The following is a 14,437-nucleotide window of genomic DNA, read 5'->3' as shown; positions in this document are numbered from 1 at the left end:
TCTAAAAAAGTTCCTCTTTCTTAAATTGAAAATCTACCTACATTCACCTGAATTAGAGGTAGGTGCACAAATTTCTATTCCTTTTGGTCACAATTTCATCAAGGTGCACCCTAACTAAGCATGAAAGATTGTAGCACTCATGATGCTCCCAATATTGAGGGATGTGCAAAGAATGGGTTTTTAAATTCACAAATGAATCCAAGGGGGGCATACATAAAAGCATTGGATATATCCCCAATGCTAAATCTTTGAAGGTAGGCGCTCCACAACATGAGTGAGGCTCCGATGCATAATTGGATCAGTCGACATAGAAGAAAACTACTCTTGCAAGTGCAATTGAGTTTTTGAAGGTGGATAGTAGGCATAAGTGGGGGTAGACAGCTGAAGAAACTATTGAAAAGGGACGTCTTAAACACATTATTGAATGCAAAATGAAAACATGAGATCTATCAATTCAAGAGGAAAGGAATAATGTATTTACATATACATATAAAAACCTGCTAGTTGTTATTACAAGTAGTCTAAGGGAAAAATCCACAATGTACTTTTATTTTCTAAAAAACACATGAGGCATCTCAACATTTATAGCAATAATACATGTTGAAATCAATAACCAAAGAAACACATTCACAATGACACAAGGAGAAAATAAAATTACTAAATGGCATATTGGGAGCATATCGAGGGTGCCACTATAGTTGAACAAAGTAAACCTTTGATTTCAATAGCATATTAAAAGAAAGATTACAAACAACATGCATAAAGAAGCATATATTATTGCTCAAATGGAGTAGAGACACCAACCCATTTGTGTCAACAAACCATTGAATCTTGTGATAGACATCTTTAGAGATGACACTTGCTTATGCATAAATGATACTTGTACTATAAACCTAGAAAAAGACATCTTGACTTTCTTCCTCAAATCAATAGATTTGCTATCACCTTGTATTCTCCTAAAAGAAGGCAATGTTTTCTTGACCATGCCATCTATCAAGCACCTTGTTTCATATGCAGCCTCTACTACACCTTTTAGCTTGCAGTGCAAATCAATGATAACATTGTGAAGGGCAAGTTGTGTACTCTTCATTTCCCAAGCAACACTATGTAGAGATGCAATCTATGTTCGTATATCATCGGACAAACACTGGAGGGTATTGCAAACATGATTGAACAATCTATGCAATTTATCTTCAATTTATGAAAACTCCAAGTAGTCAGAGTTGCTATCATTGTACTGACATGACTTGGACACTTCAACTTGCAAGGATGTGCTTCTTGCTCTCCTTCTTTGTTTTCTTGTTCCTCTGCATCATTTTTTCCCATCACCAAAAAGGTATTTGCACTGCAAGTATGAAAAGACAACAAAATATCCATGGCATCCCTTGAGATTGTTGAGAGCCACATAGATAGCAATCAATGAAAGTAGAAGGAAAACCCTTTGAATATGATACCAATAGAGTAATGCAACCAATGGACATACACAATATTTTTAAAATGTATGAAGCATGGTTGAAAGTATCTTGCCTTGTTGTCTTACAACAAGAAGGCAAGCATATGCAAGAGGCTGTAGCTTTACCATCCTTGTTATTGCCCTTGGGTATCATGTTTTGGAGATGTGGCAAGGATTGCACTTGACGTTGGCATATGGACTTTAGGGACATAAGATTTCTCATTTCTCATCATTGTGTGGTAGTTTTCTAAACACAACAAAACTCAACCATCATACATCTAGTCTTGCAAACTGTGAAAATTCTATCTAAATGACACAAAATCGGAATGATGTTGCAAAAGGGTTGTATCAATTGTGACTATCAAAGGAAGTGAAAAAAAAAACTATTTTTCTTTTTGCAAGACTTCATTGTATACTATGTTTATGACAATATGTGAATGTGCACTTCTATCTTCCAACATAACTTTGATTGAAGTGGCAAAACTTAGCATGACTGAATGCAACATAAAGTTGACCATGTGAGAATATTAGTGGTTTGAGGTATAGTCCCAAATACACTAGTGTTTAACCTTAAGACTTGTTGATTGTCACTACAAAAGCTAATTGAATGGGGAACTATCTTCTTCTCATTATGAAAGGTAATCTTGCTAACATTGGAATAAATGTAATGAAATTGCCGACATATCAATCTAGTTCCATTACACAAGCCCATTGCAAGCTTCAAGTTTCTCAGGAGTATCACAAGAGCATTTTCTTTAATACCAAGCAATGAGGAGAAAAGCCATCATGGAGATCAATGGAGTTAAGGTACTCGATGGAGTAAAGGAAGGAGTTTGTATCACTTCGAGCTACCATGGATTAAGAAATGTGAACAAATGAGAATTGCCTAGCATTATTTGCAAAGTACTCTCCACTTCTCTTGTCTCGCACACGGTTATGGAGGATGGATCTTGAAGGTGGAGACTTGAGGTTGCTTGAGCATCGTGGAGCTACTGGAGTGCTTGAGCAAGGAGGCAACTCGTTTGGGCATCAAGGTAAGCTCACTACACCCCGGTACAATCGAAGGTGCATCAGCTAGGTAAGAGATAGCCATAGGTGTTCGCTTGAAACGCTTGAACAATAAGCGGTATGTGGGTCTTGGCAGTTGAGCATGAGCTCACCTCTACATTTTGGTTTCGTTGCCGAGACAAACAGATTCAAGCTTAAGCACTTGCACGCCTCAAATTGAGCAATGAAGTAAGGGTTTCATCCCCGAACCAAAGCTTGAGATAGAAGGGAGGTTTTGGGTTTTAATCTCTACAACAAGTAAGTATTTTGGTTTTTCGATGATTAGGCAAGTAAGAGGAATCATTTCAGTATTTTGCTTCTGATTTTTACTACATTTAGAGTAGGTTATGATCAAGAAATCGAAGGAGAAAACTTTAGGGGTTCTATTGTTGAACACACCTGAACAGGGCACAAACATGGAGAAAAATGGAAAAAAAGAGTGCTTGGAGGTGTTAGAATTACATGGGGAGTGATTAGTAGACTAAGGCTGAGCCGAGCAAGGGTTTAAGACCCTGGGAGGCAAGAGCAGACCTCATTTTTAGATCGTCGTAGTAGTAGTAGTAGTAGTAGTAGTAGTAGTAGTAGTAGTAGTAGTAGTAGTAGTAGTAGTAGTAGTAGTAGTAGTAGTAGTAGTAGTAGTAGTAGTAGTAGTAGTAGTAGTAGTAGTAGTAGTAGTAGTAGTAGTAGTAGTAGTAGTAGTAGTAGTAGTAGTAGTAGTAGTAGTAGTAGTAGTAGTAGTAGTAGTAGTAGTAGTAGTAGTAGTAGTAGTAGTAGTAGTAGTAGTAGTAGTAGTAGTAGTAGTAGTAGTAGTAGTAGTAGTAGTAGTAGTAGTAGTAGTAGTAGTAGTAGTAGTAGTAGTAGTAGTAGTAGTAGTAGTAGTAGTAGTAGTAGTAGTAGTAGTAGTAGTAGTAGTAGTAGTAGTAGTAGTAGTAGTAGTAGTAGTAGTAGTAGTAGAAGAGAGAGAGAGAGAGAGAGAGAGAGAGAGAGAGAGAGAGTAGTAGTAGTAGTAGTAGTAGTAGTAGTAGTAGTAGTAGTAGTAGTAGTAGTAGTAGTAGTAGTAGTAGTAGTAGTAGTAGTAGTAGTAGTAGTAGAGAGAGAGAGAGAGAGAGAGAGAGAGAGAGAGAGAGAGAGAGAGAGAGAGAGAGAGAGAGAGAGAGAGAGAGCGCTTGGGTAGGACTTGGTGCTTCCAGCGAATCGATCGAAGGTCGTAGGAGTTTATTGCTTGGATCAAGTGTGTAGAAACCTTCATGTGCATCTAACCTTTGATTCTAGTGAACCTTGCTTCTCGAGTGCGTGGCTAAAAATCATTGGCACAAATAGATTTTCTTCCCCGATGTTTATGTGATGGTGGAATCGGATGCGATCCGTAGGTGTCCGATTCCCAGAATCGGACGCTCAAACATGCTCCATCCATCCAATTTCGAGAATCGAATGATCGACACTCGATTCAACTTGACCAGTCCGATCGCACCCAACAAATTGACCTCAGGCACTTGGACATCCCAATAATCATACCACTACCACGCTTCTGATCCAGAGGATCAGACACTCAGACTTGACCTTAACAATCGGACTCTCGGACCACCCTGTTTGATTTTGGAAATTGGACACACTCCAATAGGACCAGCCTAGCCTGTCCGATTCCTAGAATTGGACATCCCATAATTGAACAACTAAAATCGGGGGACACCTATCAAATGGGTCATTCGATTCCTAAAATTGAACACTATAGAATCAAATTCTGTAGAATCGGACAAGATCTTGACACATCAAAGTTGACAAATTTAAAACATCCAAGGTGACAGAGAGTACCATCTGCAACATGAGAACTCAGCGAAAGCCTTGTAGGCAAATTTAACCCTAGAAATTGTAGTCGAATGGCCAAGTATAGTGTTGACACTCATATCAGCATATTCGACACACTTAGAGCCGTAGGCTAACCAACAGACCCCATTTGACCCTAAGTAAGCTAAATGATGTAGCACATACCCTAGAGACCAGAGGAAGCGGCCAATAACTGTGGTCAATAACTGAGTGTAATGCCCTATTTGGTCGAGGACATAGACGAGAGTGTGAAAGTTTCAAGTATCACTTTGTATTCGCACTCACATTGTTTTCCAACACTTGAAGTGCACTTAAGAAAAACTAAAAGCTTGATTTTGCATAGTGCACGACGGAAGAGAGTGCACACACACAATGGGTGAGTGTAAGTTGAGGTCTGTTTGTAAATAATAAGGAACTCACTTAGAATTAACAATTTAAATGAACCCACTAGTAGGAGAAGACCCTGAAACGTAGTTGGGTGATCGAGAACCCCAAGCGTAGGACCACCGACACCATTGGAGGAGTGGATCCGCCCAACTTAATCAATCTCATCGACAACCTAGTGGAGCACGAGACCAAAAACATGGCAAAGCCACGCACTAAACATGGACGTGATGAAGAGCTTAACCTAGGTGATTTCTCGATAGAAATCTAGCAGCTAGTCACCAATTACGATCTACAGACACGGACAGACCACCACGGTAGCACATCCAAGGATATCATAGTGGACCTCGAAGAGGAGAGGAGACTAGCCCGGGAAGCTTTGCAAGGCATAACGACCTACAATTAGGAACATCAAGCTAGAAGCTTGCGACAGAACATAGAAATGTGCGAGATTCAGCCCTAGCAAGTAGAAATAGGACATGACCTAATGCAGAAAGGGAAAGAGTACAGGAAGGAGATCTCACATTGAGTGATCTTCTTATGAAGCAACTGCTTCCACGCCATCTTCTTTCTTTGTATTCTTCATCTCTTTACCTCTCTGATTCTCAGTAGGTGGTGGTGGCAGCTACCATGGTAAAAACGAGGCAAAGAAAGGTTTCTAAACTCCGTGTGAAGAGAGGAAGACAACAGCTAAGAGCTGTTCTTGATCATGGTGAGGGTTGGAGCGATAGTCCTCTAGGTGTTACTTCTTCTAAAGCCAAGGATTCAACACCGAAGGCATCGTCTACCATGTCTAGTGATGACGATGGTGAGCTGTCCACACCAATGATTGATTGTTCTATTCTTGTGGATACAAAGGATCCCAACACCAGGGGCTGGTTGAAGCAGATTAGTTTGCTTAATTTTGCTGAGTTGCCTTGGGATGCTTGGGTAACAATGTATATGCCCAACAACAATTGTTGATGATCCGAGAGAGTGGCAAAATTGGTGGTCAATTGGAACTTACTCCATCTCTTTTGGCTCAAGTATTCTCTCTTGAAATCAATGATAGACCAAAGCATTGGAGGTGTACCGATGAAGTCATGCAATAGGAATTTGGATCTCCTACTAGTGCCCAAAATCAATATGTCTTGAGACATGCTGACCCAAAAAGAAGATTCTTCATTCATAAAGTGGTTCATGCAAAGGTTTTTGTTGTTCATTAAGGTAGATGTCATTACAAAGGATACATTTGGTATTTTATGGTATGTTGAAAATGTTGGAGTTCCTAATTGGCATGGAACCTTGTATGATAAGCTAATGTAGGAAGTCCGTGTACCAACCATTCGGAAACAACAGTAGAAAAGTAGGATTGGATCAATGTTGGTGGCCTTATATGCTCATTTGCAAGGTTGTGTGCCCGACCATGCATCCATCTCTTTGGAAGTCTCCAAAAATGAATAAGGTTAGTACATTTAAGAGGCAGAAATTGGTGGATGGCATACTTGTTGATCTCTATGACAAAGATTTCTCTCATGCTAATGCTTCAGTTGATGCTGGAAATGATAAGGCAAAAGACTTTGTGGATCCTTTGTTCATGAATCTTTCCTCTCATGAAATCTCACATGTTAATGCTTTGGGAGCTTCTATGCCTTTGGACATTTTAGAGTGGTTGAATGATGATGTCAAAAATTTCAATGTTCATGAAGATGTAGTGATTATAGGGGTAAAGAAAAAGGTAAGATTCTCCAAGATCAAGATGGAGAATATGCCTATGCCTAAACATAGTGATTCTTTGCATCAGGATATTGGTTTGCCTTATGATAGGAAAGTGGCTTTAGATGCCTATTTCCCTCAAAATCTTGAGTAAGCTTGTTCTTTTATGACAGGTTTACATTGGTTTATGACTGAAATTCATGCTAATGGTGCAGTGAAGTTGGATGTAGTGCAATCTATGCAAGAGCAATTAGCATGCACGAAGACTAAAAGGGAACAAATGTATATTGAGATGGAAAAGATGAGGGAATTGCATGATAATGAAGTGGGTGCTTTACGGAGGCAGATTGATGACTATGCTGATATGTTGGCTAAATGTAAATTGTCTTTAGTTGCTTTCAAAGAATGGACAACTAATATGCACGATAAATTCAATGGTGAACTTGATTTGTTGGCTAAGGAAAATGCTAAGCTTAAGGCTGATATAGTACTTTTGGATGCTCATTTGCAACCTCTTCTAAAGGTTGAAAAGAAACTCTTGAATGACATGCAAGTTGATCTAGATGGGTTTGTTTTTATGCAACAAGATTTGGCTTCAAAGAGGGCTACATTGACTACTTTGATGCATGATCGGTGGGTGGGTATTGCCACTAGGATGCCACAGGTTATATCTTGGCCATATGTAGTTTTACAACAGACATATGTATCTGAGAATATGGAAGCATTAATACATGAGAAAGACATGTTACAAGAGAAGTTTGATGGTCTACAAGATGAGTACCATAGACTTGTGGATATGCTTGATGGATTGCAACATGCTGAGCAGCTTCATAGTGTTGAAAATTGGCATGCACATGTTGATGATGTGGCTAGGGCTGATATTAGTGATGTTTTGCATGATCTTAACCAACATGTTAAGATTAGGGATCTCACAGTTGACATGATTCATGATATGGCTATTTCACCTCTTGGATCACATGAGTAGCATGACTAGGAGCAGTCTATTATGGACTACCATGATGCTCATGAGTCTCTTAGCTTATGAGTTACTTTAACGCACCACTATCAGTTCTATTTATTTGTTTGTCCATCATACTTATTTCATACTTGATACGTATACCTCTATGTAATGCCTTTATGTTTTGTTTTGACTATCTCTTGAGGGGATTATGCAAACATTTAGAAGGCTATAAGTATCCTACTGGTGAGATTCTACTTGTAGTTTTTCTTTGTGGCTTACTTCATGGTGCAAGGCTATGGGTAAGGCATAATTTTTATCATTAGATATGTCAGGTTTTGGATAAGGCATTATGACTTTAGGGATCATGCAAGGGTTCATGTCATGGCTATGCTAGACATCCATCGAGCTGTGCTAGCCATCCACCAAGTTGTGCCATGTGTTAGCCATGGTCATGGTCTCACACTTTATGGATCAATGTAATATACTAGTTCTCACATCAAGACATATAGCTAGAAATTTATGAAATACACCATGTTTGCAAGGAAGCCATAGCCAAGGTAGCTAAGCATGAAATAGTATTGCCATGGAAGGCTGAGAATCATAGGTGTAAGCGACAACATGAATACTCACCTCATGTCAAGGTGGGACATGGTATGCACTCCATATCTTGGTAGCTAAGAGCATGCACCCTCTTAGATGGTGGGAGGAAGGAACCTCAAAGCATGTATTGTGTTAAAATGGCAAACAGATACCTCATAAGTTACATCTCCCCCTTTTATACTTAATCTCCTAGCTTAGTCTAGACTAAGGTGACTTATGCTTTATTACAAGCCATCTCGGCCTAAAAGAGCTTTGTCCTCAAAGTTGAATTGGGAACAAATTATAAAGATGATTACAAAGATGGCTTGAATCATTTGGAATCATGCTGTAATAAAGCTCCATGTTGATGAATATCAAAGAAGTTGATGAAGAAGGATAATATAAATGGAATAGACCGTTGTAAACTATCCAAAACATGCGATAGTACAAAATTGGCCATATCTTGAGCTAGAAGTGGCCGATTTCCACATGCTAGATATAGAAATGTAGAGGACAAGATGTAGTATCTAGCCATACCTTCAAAATTGAAATTTGATGCTGATGAAACAATTTACTTTCACATAGAAAATTAATACAATAAGCTGTTTATTGCCCTATTTATGAACTATCCTCTTGCTTAAGCCATGGAAATTGTTCCAAATGTGATGCTTGTTGCCATGAAGACTCTTTAATAGGCAAACCCTTCCATTTGACTAGGTATTCCACAAGAATACGATACCTTAGAACCTTCTCCCGCTTGCCAATAATCTTCTCGGGCTCATATATGATCAAACCATCATCATCCAAGGGAGGTAGTTCCTCAAGAACTTGAATTTGAGGACCCACATACTTTTTAAGCTAAGACACATAAAAGACATTATGGATTCTTGTGTTTGAAGGTAAATCTAGTTGATAAACAAGATCCCCAACTCGCTTGACGATACGACAAGGACCATAAAACCTATGAGCAAGTTTGTTGTGTCCTCCTTTAAGAGAAGAATAACGTGACTTGGGAACCTTCAAAAATACCCATTCATCTTCCTCAAACTCCACATGTCTTCTTTTCTCATCCACATAGATCTTCATTGTCTCTTGAGCTTTGAAAATGTTGTCCTTGCATTGCTTCATAAGGGCCTCCATCTTTTCCAACCCTTCAAGGGCTTGTGGATTTACATATTCATGAAACAATGCGGAGGGTACTTGTACTTTGTAGCCATATAAAGCTTCAAAAGGAGACATTCCAATGCTCATATGGTAAGTATTGTTGTAACAGAACTCTACAAGATGGAGCCATTGGTCCCACGCATTTCGTGTCTCATGGCAAAAGTGCCTCAAATAAGCTTCTAGCCATTTGTTAACTCTTTCGGTTTGCCCATCCATTTGTGGGTGATATGTGGTACTATGAGTCAAAAGAGTCCCCATTGAAGAGAACAAACTCCTCCAAAAGTTTCCCATAGACTTAGTGTTGTGATTGAACACAATCTTCATTGTGGCAAACCATGAAGCTTGAAAATACATTCCATGAATTGTTGAGCCACTTGCTTTGTTGTAAATTGGGCCTTAGTAGGGATGAAATGGGCTGATTTAGTCAACCAATCAACTACCACATAAATGCTATTCCACCCATGCTTAGTTGTAGGAAATCCCATAATAAAATCCATAGAGGTATCAGTCCACTTGCTTTGAGGAATAGGGAGTGGCTGAAGTAAGCAGCCGAGTAGAAGAGACGAGTCTTTATTTTGTTGACACGGAAGACATTGCATCATATAATCCTTGACATCCTACCAAATTTCCTTCCAATAGAAGCTCTTATGGATATTGTCAAATGTTTTGAACAGCCCATGATGACCCTCTAAAGGTGAAGAATGCATCTCATGCAAAATATAGTCTTTGAAAGAGGATTGTGGTGTCAAGTAGACACTACCATGATATCATAAAAGACCGTTGTGCCAATTGAAATTGGGATACTCTTCTCCTTTTCCTTGTTGAAATTCCTTCATCATCTTTGATGCTTGCTCATCAAGCAAATATTCTTCTTGGATGTCATGAATCCAATCCCTATGTACAATTAAAATTGAAGATAAAGAACATGCCCACATATGTGTGTGATAAAGCATTCGCCACAACATTATCTTTTCTAGCCATGTAGGATATTTCAAAATCATAGCTTTGAAGAGTAGCTAGCCACCTCCTTTGTTTAGGGGATAAATTCAGTTGGGAAATGAAGTATTTCAGCACATGATGATCACTCTTCACCTTGAAATGGTTGCCATATATATAGTGATGCTACTTTTTGATAGCATGCAAAATTGCCAACATCTCTTGTTCATAGACATGTAGTTGATGTTCCTCGTCATCAAGCTTGCGACTTTCATAGGCTATAACTCCATGGTCTTGATACAAAACAGCCCCAACTCCTCTTGAACTAGCATCCACACATATAATGAATTCCTTAGAGAAATTCAGGCATACAGAAATAGGTGCTAAAACTAATGGAGATTTCAGCTCATTGAAGCTCTTATCGACTATGGAGTCCCAAAAAAAAGCTTCTTTCTTCAACCTATTGGTCAAAGGAGGCACCACATGAGCATAATTTTTGATAAACCTCTTATAGAATGAAGAAGATCCAAGGAAACCTCTCAAGGAAGTAGAATTTGTAGGAGTAGGCTAACCTTTGACACATTTCACCTTGTTAGGATCCACACGAATGCCTTGCTCTCCCACAATGTGACCCAAGTATTCCACTTCATCTTCCATGAAAGAACACTTTGACATTTTGGCAAAGAGTGTGTGTCTTCTTAATGTGTCAACCAAAGACTTCTCGCACATGCATTAAATGCTCATCCTTGGATTTGCTATAAATGAGGATATCATCAAAGAATACAAGGATTGTTTTGAACAAGAAAGGCTACAATATCTTATTCATGAGTGCTTGAAAAATAGCGGGCGCATTTGAAAGCCCAAATGGCATGACCAAGAAGTGGTATAACCCTCTTTCAGTCCTAAAGGCTGTTTTTTTCTCATCCACTTCTTTCATTCAAATTTGATGATAGATCGAACGAAGATCAATCTTGGTGAAGACATTTGCATCTTTGAGCTCATCCAAGAGGTCATCAATGGGAGGAATCGGATATCTATTCTTCACCGTGGACTTGTTAAGCTCTCTATAATCAATACACATGCAAAAAGATCTATCTTTCTTCTTAACCAAGAGCACAGAAGAGGTGAATGGAGATTGACTTGACTAAATTAAACCCATTTGCAGCAACTCTTTAACTTGTCTTTCCACCTCTTCCCTTTCAAACTTTGAAAAGCAATAAGGAGGTTTATTGATGGGTTTTGTGTTGGGTAGCAAGTCAATAGGGTGGTCTACCTCTCTCTTTGGAGGCATATATGATGGTTGCTGAAATAAATCTTTGTATTCCTCTAATAGCTCTTCCATTCTTGGATCCTTTTGCTTTGAAAAAGATGATGGCTTATTTGTGATTGCTCTTCATCCACTTTCACAAGAAAAAGGGTGAATATGCATGACCGTACATTGATTTCTTTATGCATCTTTTTCATAGAAACGAGTTCCATTTGCTTTATTGTAGGCTCTCCATTCCATTGGAATTCGATCAGTATGTTTTGCAAGTCCAAAGAAAAATTTCCAATGGTTTTCAAACAATTGCAACCAATGACAATATCTATGGGACCCATTTCCAAAGTGATCAAGTCCACTTTCATAATACATGAAGGTGATAGAGTAATAGGAGTGTGTAGGCATACTTCATTACTTGATTCATAAGCTCCATTATCCACTTGAATCTTCAACGGCACTTACATTTGTTGAGGAAGCAATCTCAATCCATGAAAAGATTTAGTATTAATGAAGCTATGGGTGCTGCCTGTATTAATCGAAAGGTGAACCATTCTACCATCGATCAGCCCCTCAAGTATAAGGGTGTTTTCTCCTTTACAACTAGTCCATGCATCATGAGAGATTGCACATAAAGAACCACTTGGATCAAAAGGAAAACTGTCCACAATATCATAAAATTCATTATTATTTCCTTCATCCTCGTCATGCATTTCTTCAATCATAGGGTTTGCTTCCACAGGAAATATATTCCCCTCTTCACTTTCATCCTCATCCAGGTCATCGATGATGACAAAGTTAAGCTTGTTATTTTTGGATTTGCATTTCAGCCTATGGTCTTGTGTCCACTTTTCTCCACACTTGAAACATAACCCTTTGGCCCTTATGTCTCTTATTTGTTCATTTGAAAAGACTTTGCTATAAGTGTTGTTTTGAGATCCCTTTTGTGCATTTTCAGCCCTTGCAAAGCTTTGTTTTGCTTCAGCCATTGGTCTCTATAACCATTTCCTCCACTTGGTTTTGATCCAAAGACCGTTGGATATGTAGGCAACTTGCTGTAATTACTGTTGTAGGTACTAGTTCCCTTGCCTTCTTGCCTATAAACATCTCTTTGCTGGCTGAAATGTGCTCCAACCCTTGAAGGATGATTAGGCAATGAACACCCTGCTCTTTTTGGCTAAACCCCCATTGATTCTCTTCTATATTTTTGCCCATACCTTTCAGCATATAAAATGGCTTCATGAATTGTCTTGGGTTGTTGCATTGTACCTACTTTTGAAGAGAGGGTGAATCTAAATCAAAGATGTATTTGTTTATGTAATGTGCCTGCCTATCGGCTGTCTAAGCACGTTTTAGCGGTCCATTGAGAAACGAGTCTAAGCGTCGCCGCCTGGCACTCCTAGGGAATATTCCGGGGTTTGTTGCCTAGGGGTTTCCGAGTCTACCGCACAACGGAACGTTCATGATAGAACCCACTAGGATTGACTTGAAATCTGGGCTCCTAGGGCCAAGGTCTCCTAACAGCATTCTAGCATCAGGTATTGGACATCCTACTTTACACAGAGATACCCAATCCGAAGCAGATCCATACTACACTTGGTTCAAAGAGAATAGGAAACGAGAAGGATGCGCCGCTCAATTTCTTTGCCCGTAGGGCATAGTCCCATTCAGATCCCCTAAAATGGCATGAATCAGGTTCTAACTTAACAATATCTAAAGTCAAATGGCAATAAATCCTTCTGAGAAGCCTCTCCCAGTTCTCTGGGACCACCCTGCCGTAGGATGGACCCATTTGGGATTCTGCCCACCCGCTTCCCTTGATAGCTTTAATTTTCTAATTAGGTCCTACCACATTTATGTGCGACATTTAAAATCAGCTTCATTAATTAAGCCTTTTAGGGAACGGGGTTCATTCACATAATTTATAGCGCAGACACAAAAACAAAATAAGCAGTCCTTTTGACAAAAAAGTTTCTTAACTTATCTTCAAATTATCTTTGTCTCCTGCCCATACATGAGAATTATGTATCCCTTCTCTCCAACAGAAGTACCCGGTCCTAATCACATGGCACCATAATTCCCATCCTTTATCTAGAATAGGATCTTCCAATGCCCTAGATGTTGGGCTCATGACAGTCTACAATTCCATTCCAGTCTAGGAAAGGGGTGTCCAAAGCTCCACTGACCCCAAGCGACCTAGGAGTGAGACACAACTTCCATGGTTGGCCTTTTCACCACTCGACCTTCGGCCCGTGAATCGAGCAATGTCCTCTCAGGGTAATCCGCAGTGTGATCTTGGAGATGATTCACCCGTGCAAAATATTGTTCCTTAATTAATCCAATTAAGAATCAAGCATAATCAAGGCAATCAAACTAATATCATCTTCCAATGAAACATTCTTTATTTCCCATGGCTACTTGTCATTACCGACCTTTGCCATGCTTTTACCATCCAACACAAGCACTTGGAAATTTTATCCAAATCACAAATGCAACAGTCAAATGATTACAAAAAGCATTTAGGGTGTTGTTCAATCAACCAACAAAACTAATTTTATTTTTCCCAAACAATACAAGAATAGACGTGATAATAATTCCATCGCATATTCGCTCTCCCCCTTGGGATCAAAGAGCGATTCTATGCAAAATTTACTTAATACTTGTATGGACAATTCTTAAAGTCATACTTTTTACGATTATGCTATTCATAACCCCTGACCAATTACTCTATCAATGAAATAAGCCATACTCAACTAAGTGCAATTAACTTCTCTTGATACATGCACTCTGCAACTCCATCTTTCGAATATGTGAGAAGAAGCATATCCCCTTCCCATGATCTATTCTCGTACATCATAATATGGAGCCTAATGTATCTCATGCGAGAATCAAAGCAAGCATCTATCAATTTAGAAATACATTACTTATGACCTAAATCGTAGTTGGATTGACAGTGATGCCTCGCCCGAAGCTTCGTTTGCTGGTTGTAGGATTGCCATCCACATGTGACATTCTTCGCTTGGAGGCTATCGTCCGTAAGTAGAATCAAGAGATTAAGAAGGCGGAATAGATTCGAGATGGGAGAGCGTAAGAGAAGATGGCTAAGTCGTGGATTGAGATAGAGGGAATTGAGCTA

Source organism: Lygodium microphyllum, chromosome 3 (genome assembly GCF_053477565.2).
Source record: "Lygodium microphyllum isolate KBCC chromosome 3, Lygodium_microphyllum_v1.1.10, whole genome shotgun sequence".
Lineage (NCBI taxonomy): Eukaryota > Viridiplantae > Streptophyta > Polypodiopsida > Schizaeales > Lygodiaceae > Lygodium > Lygodium microphyllum.
This window is presented reverse-complemented; position numbering follows the sequence as displayed.